Source organism: Arvicola amphibius, chromosome 9 (genome assembly GCF_903992535.2).
Source record: "Arvicola amphibius chromosome 9, mArvAmp1.2, whole genome shotgun sequence".
Classification (NCBI taxonomy): domain Eukaryota; kingdom Metazoa; phylum Chordata; class Mammalia; order Rodentia; family Cricetidae; genus Arvicola; species Arvicola amphibius.
In genome coordinates, this window is record NC_052055.2 from 96,020,894 (window position 1) to 96,027,309 (window position 6,416).

A 6,416-nucleotide genomic window follows, 5' to 3' on the forward strand; every position below is an offset into this window, starting at 1 on the left:
TCTACTTCTAATGTGACTCTTTGAGGTAGGAAGGCATGCCTTTAATCTGGGTCTTGAAGTAAGAAGGCACACCTTTGATCCAGATCATTTGAGCTAGGAAAACCTGCCTCTACTCTGGAAGCCTACATGAGGACGTGGAAGAAGGAAGTTTTTGCTCTCTGCCTGCTTACTCTCATCTCACTACCAGTCCATTCTTTCACTGGCTTAAGAGCCACTTCATTAGGATTTCAGAAGACCCACAGAGATGTCCATCCTCATGGACTGAACAACTACTGGCTTCTTGGACTTTCTGTTCACAGCCAGCCATCGTTGGATTATCTGGACTGCAGCCTGTAAGTCATTCTAATAAATACCCAGCCCCCAGTCTCTCCCTACGTTCTGTTACTCTAGACAATCTCAGCTAATACATAAGTCTTGAGTCAAAACAGAATTCAGAGTCTCTTGAGACTCATCACTGTGGTGTTAAAAGACCAAGCCTGTCTAACTGTGCTTTCTGAATCTATAATCATTCACATAGGACAATCACAGAGTGAACAGAGATCTGATTTAGCCTTTGTGGTTTCAGCAGGCATATAGGGTAAAGCAAGAAGGGTGACTTCTTGTAGAAAAGAGTGGAATAGACGTGGGCTGTGACATCCAAGCCAGATAGGGAAGAACGAGGATCAGTAGACGTGAGTACCAGAGTAATCCGCATGGGGATTTGAAGACAAAAAAAATGAGGATTCAAGAATGGGCTATTTAACTTTTGAATGTATTTATTTTTGAATTTATATTAATGGTTCCTTTGATTTATAGGGGAAACGCTGTAAGGATTTAAGATAATTAACTTGTAAGCTCCACCCATCCTTTGACAGATATCACAAATAGGCCGTGTGAAAGAGCGAAGCTTATTTCCTTAGCTATCACCATCAATACTACATGTGTCAAGCTAATTGATGATAAAAATTCATTTTTTTGAAGATAATGAAAATTCCAATGCAGTATTAAGATGTCTGAGGTCAATGTTTAAGCACACTTTCATTTAAATCAGTGGAACTCTCCCGAGGGTCACGAGTCAGTAATCACACTGCTCCTATGAAGGGATGGGCAGCAGGCTCGGGAGAATCCCTGGAAGCTTGTGGTCCAGCTAGCCTGGCATGCATGATGGGATTACAGACACATGCTTCGGGGGATGCAGACTTAGGACTTCACACTTAAAATACGTGAGGACCCGAGTTTGAATTCCAGCACTCATGTAAAAAGCCAGGCATGGCTGCAGATGCTTGTGAACCCAGCACTGAAAAGCTAAGACAGACACAGCCCCTCCCCCCCCCCAAGAGCTCACTGGCTGCCTGAGTACTAAAGAGGACAAGTTCCCTGTTCCCAGAGAGATCCCGGCTCGTGACAATAAGGCTGAAGGCAAAGAGGTGTCCTGTTCTGATCTCTTCATATGCACACATGGGTGGGCAAACCTGCATGTTCATATCCATGCACCACACACAGAAGCAACATATAACACACTAACGTACAATATATACACACAGCACACATGTATACTACATATACACCATATACACAGCACACACACATACACACACACACACACACACACACACACTCATACAGAATTTAATTTCAGTTCTACCAGAGCAGATTTAGGATCAGTTTGGGTTTTAAATTACTTTAGGTGTAAGTTTTAGAGTAAATCCGTGTCTACTCAAATGCACATCTAGTGACCAGAGAGCTTCGGCACAGTCGCTAAGCTCAGGAGTTAACAGCTCAGTGCGCCAGGAATTCTGTGCAGTCCTTGAAGTTAGGAGTCAGCAGAAAGGGCTTCCAACAACACTTTATAAGGAGCACACCACCGGAGCTATCAAAGGGCCGCCTGGAAGACGTCACACAGCGCTGGGGACACTGTTTTCCCAGATGCTTTTGTTTAGTGGTAACATCCCATCACCGCCGTGGGGGAGGGGTGAGAGCCAGGTGATCCGGGCTTGAGATGGAGCCAAACAAACCACTGAAATAGAAAGGGCTCCGAAGCCTTTTTGGGTTTTGGTGGCACTCTCAGGGGACTGTGGCCATCTCCACACTCCTTGCAGCAGAGCCAAAGAGGGAAAGGCAGTCATGTATGTCTGTCCTGATGAACAGAAGCTGATGAACAGGGACTTCAACCACACCCGTCACATAAAGCAAACTCCATACACGTGACTGGAAAAGGAAAAAGACTGGGAAAAGAGGGTGGGGCTTTCCTTTATCGGTGAGGGCTGGCATACACTTGTGTGAATCATACATTTTGAGACACACACACACACATATATACATACATATATGTTTACAAACACACATATATATACATATATACACATACACACATACACACACACACACACACACACAGAGAGAGAGAGAGAGAGAGAGAGAGAGAGAGAGAGAGAGAGAGAGAGAGAGAGAGAGAGAGAGAGAGAGAGAGAGAGAGAGGAAGAAGAAACAGATATAGGAACATAGAAACAAACATAGACACAGAGAGAGAGAGAGAGAGAGAGAGGGAGAGAGAGAGAGGAAGAAGAAACAGATATAGGAACATAGAAACAGACATAGACACAGAGAGAGGAGAGAGGGGAGAGAGAGAAAGAGAGAGAGAGGGAGAGAGGAGAGAGGGGAAGAAGAGAAACAGATATAGGAACATAGAAACAGACATAGACACACACACACACACACAGAGAGAGAGAGAGAGAGAGAGGGAGGGAGAGGGAGAGGGAGAGAGAGAGGGAGAGGGAAACAGAAACAGAGACACACACAAAGAGACAGGGACAGACAAATGGCAATACACAGAAACAGGTATAACTGACAAAGAGACATATAGAGAGATAAGAACACAGAGAGAGAGACACACACACAGAGAGAGAGACACACACAGAGAGAAGGATGCAGACAGACCCATACACCCACACACACACACACACACACACACACACACACACAAGTGCTCCTGCTCTCAGGCCAGGCCTGCATTCTCTGCAGGGCAGCCAGTCAGGCAGAGCTTTTACTGACATGGGCATCTGCTGCCCTTTGGTCTGAGACACCCACACCCCTGCTGGCCCTTAGGGAAAGCAGCCTCGGTAAGCAGGTTGCAGGACTAAGCCTGGGTGGAAACCCAGCTCAGTTGCAGAGAAAAAGCCCAGCAACAAAGGTCAGCCTAGATATGAATCTCTACATCGGCCAGTGAAGAAGCAGGAAAACCAGACAACAATGTCAGCATGGGCCTCCCAGTTTTCTCATCCTGGACAGTGCCCCTTGTGAATCTTTAAGCAATGAAGTCACCTGTCTGTTGACACGTGAATCAAGTAACCCTAATGGAATGGCTATTTAAATTCTTTTTTTTCTTTCTTAAATCACTTGCAACTCAGCTCTCTCTCGCCTTTGCTGTCTCTGGTGGAGAGCCTATATTTAGTGTGCTCCTGTGTGACTCCCATCCCTGCGACTCTCTGATTTGGTGTAAGTTCCTAACAGTCACCTTTCAATCCATGTACTTATTTCTTTGGCAGGTCTCTCTCTGTGTGTATTAATTTGTTTGTTTGTTTTAAATACATTAGGGAACCTGAACACAGGGCTCCATATGCCTAGTACCACGGAGATACTGAGGTAGGCTCCTAATCCTTCCCATTTGCATTTTTGCAAAAGAGGGAAAGGAAATTCAGATGATCCCTTAATTAGTCATGGAAACTGCCATTGGCTTTCAGAAGTTTCGTGTCTGTCTCTTGTCCTCCTGCTTCTTCTTCCTTCTCTCTTATGGCTTGTTTTCTCTCTCTCTCTCTCTCTCTCTCTCTCTCTCTCTGTCTCTCTCTCTCTCTCTGTCTCTCTCTCTCTCTCTCTCTCTCACACACACACACACACACACTTCAATTTGAAGCCATGAATGAGCTAAATAATTCTACCCAATTAATATATATATATTAATATATCCGGCCCTGCCTACTTGTCGTTGATGTTGACATAAATATTTGCATTGCCATGACCTTCCCTCACCCAAACCAGGAAGCGTGCTTACTTTTCATTGTAACCTACACTCAATCTGATTGGACAGTTTTACTCTGTTCTCAGCTGGTCTGAAGACTCTGATTAATCTTAGATTCTCTCTATCACTGATGTCATTGCTATGGTCCCAGAGAGCAGAGAGAGATTTAGATATCTAGGACGACAAGGAAGCTTGACCCGGATGGAAACAGTGTCTGCTTACCTTCGCAATGGTTGCTGGGCTCCATCCACAAGAATAAATTGTGTGGCTACATTAAAATCTCCTTAAACGACTGATGTGGCTCACTGCCTGACTTAATCATAGTCGTTGTCTGTGAAGACAGCCAAGATAGACGGAATATTTTGGCTTGAAAACACTGTGTATGTCCAGCTCAAGGACCAAGCTTGCTTCCTCTTAGCAAAGTGTGTCTGTAGTACAGTGTGGTCCTGGTCATGTAAGAACCGGTTCTTAAGGCCTGTTTCTTCCGTCATTGACATCAAACAAAGCTGTAGAACCAGTTCTTCTCTTAGGCTGCAACAAGAAAACAAAAGCCCGCTTCTATAAGCTTTTTTTTATAGGATTATGTAAGTCCCTCCTAAGCAGACCCGCATTCTTCTCTGAGTACCCGATCTACTTCTTATCCATTTCTATAACCCGTGACTCACGATTCCCAGTCTCTTCCTCATAATTTGAGAACCTGATGTCATCTCCTGTTCTTCAAGGCACCTGAGTGTTTTCTCCTGGGATGAATTCATACTCTGGGAAGTTGGAAACTACTGCCTTGGGCTTGAGCCTTGACCCGAGAGGTCATGAATGAGACAATGGTCCATTTAAAGGTGGGTTTCTAGTTAGATACAATAACATAAAATCTTCACATGTATTTTGGGAGATTTGTGAAATAAAGTGCAGGGGCAGATCACTCTGTGTGTGTGTGTGTGTGTGTGTGTGTGTGTGTGTGTGTGTGGTGTTCCCAAGTAATTGGATATAGGGAATACAAAGAAACCATCTATTCAGTGTTTCCACTGAAGTACCTAAGAGCAAACAAAAGATGAGTAATAGACACCAAGCAGGTAAAACTCTCCCTCACCTGCTGCAGAGTTGAAGACAGTTGGAAAAGCATCAAAGTAGCCAGATTCTAAATGGTTCAGTTCTGGAGTAGAGTGTTGGTTTGGGTCAACCCAAGCACCTTGTTCTTAGATCCTTCTTCCTTGTCTTCCAGAACTCCTGGGGCTCCCTTGGTTCAAGCAGAATGTCCAGGCCTGCCTGTGACTCAGATTGTGACAAGAGTCCAGCAGTGAAGACTTGGGACACAGAAATGCCAGGTCCCCTGCTCTCCTGAGCCCTCACCATTGCAGCTGGGTTTTCTTTTTCTCTCAGTTTTCATTGTTTTTCTCAAATATACTCTAACCTCTTTTCCTATGCTACGGCTCCTTCCTTTTTCAAAAGAAAAAGCAACTGAAGCCAAGAACTGTCCTCTACACAGAAGACTAGGCACTTGTTTGCGTCTAGATTCGTAGTTTTCTTTCTGTCTGTCCCAACAGGAGAGTCTGGGTTCCTACAACATAGTATTTCAGTCTTCGCTTGAGCTTTGCATCTCGTTCTCCTGGGTCTCAGGGAGAGCCTCCCTCTCCTGATTTCTTCCTTACCTTTTTTTTTTTTTTTTTTTGGTTTTTCGAGACAGGGTTTCTCTGTGGCTTTGGAGCCTGGTCTTGTAGACCAGGCTGGTCTTGAACTCACAGAGATCCTCCTGCCTCTGCCTCCCGAGTGCTGGGATTAAAGGCGTGCGCCACCACCGCCCGGCCTTCTTCCTTACCTTTTGGCATCCAGTCCTTCCCTCCCCACTGGCATCCAGCCTCCTTCACTGAAGACCTGCAATGACTTGGAACACACCTCCTAAAGTCTTGAGCAAATATTTCTCCCAAGATACTTAGGTGTCTAACAAGTTTCTGGGAAGATGTTCAAGATCACTGTTAACCAGAGGAGTGTAAATCCAAAACACAAAGAGAGATCAGCTTGTACTCACTAGGATTAGCATTGAGAGCCAAGCCAAACATTAAAAGAAAAGAAGTGTTTACAAAGACATGGGGAAACGGTGATCTTTGTAAACAACAGAAATGTGAAACGGTGCAATCACCATAGAAAAACCATATGAAATATTTTTTTCAAGCAATTAGAAATAAAGCTATCCTATTGCCTGGATATGGAAATCAGAATCTGAAATATTTTTAAAATCTTTTAACTTTTTAAAATTGAAATTAAAATCTTTCATTTTTTACTTTTTAAGAATTTATTTCTATTTTTGAATGACAGCTACAGAAGTCTGTCTATATGGGGTATGTGCACACGCTGGTGCAGGTGCCCAAAGAGGGCATCAGAACCCCTGGAGCTGGAATTACAGGTGGCTAGGAGCTGTTCCATGCGA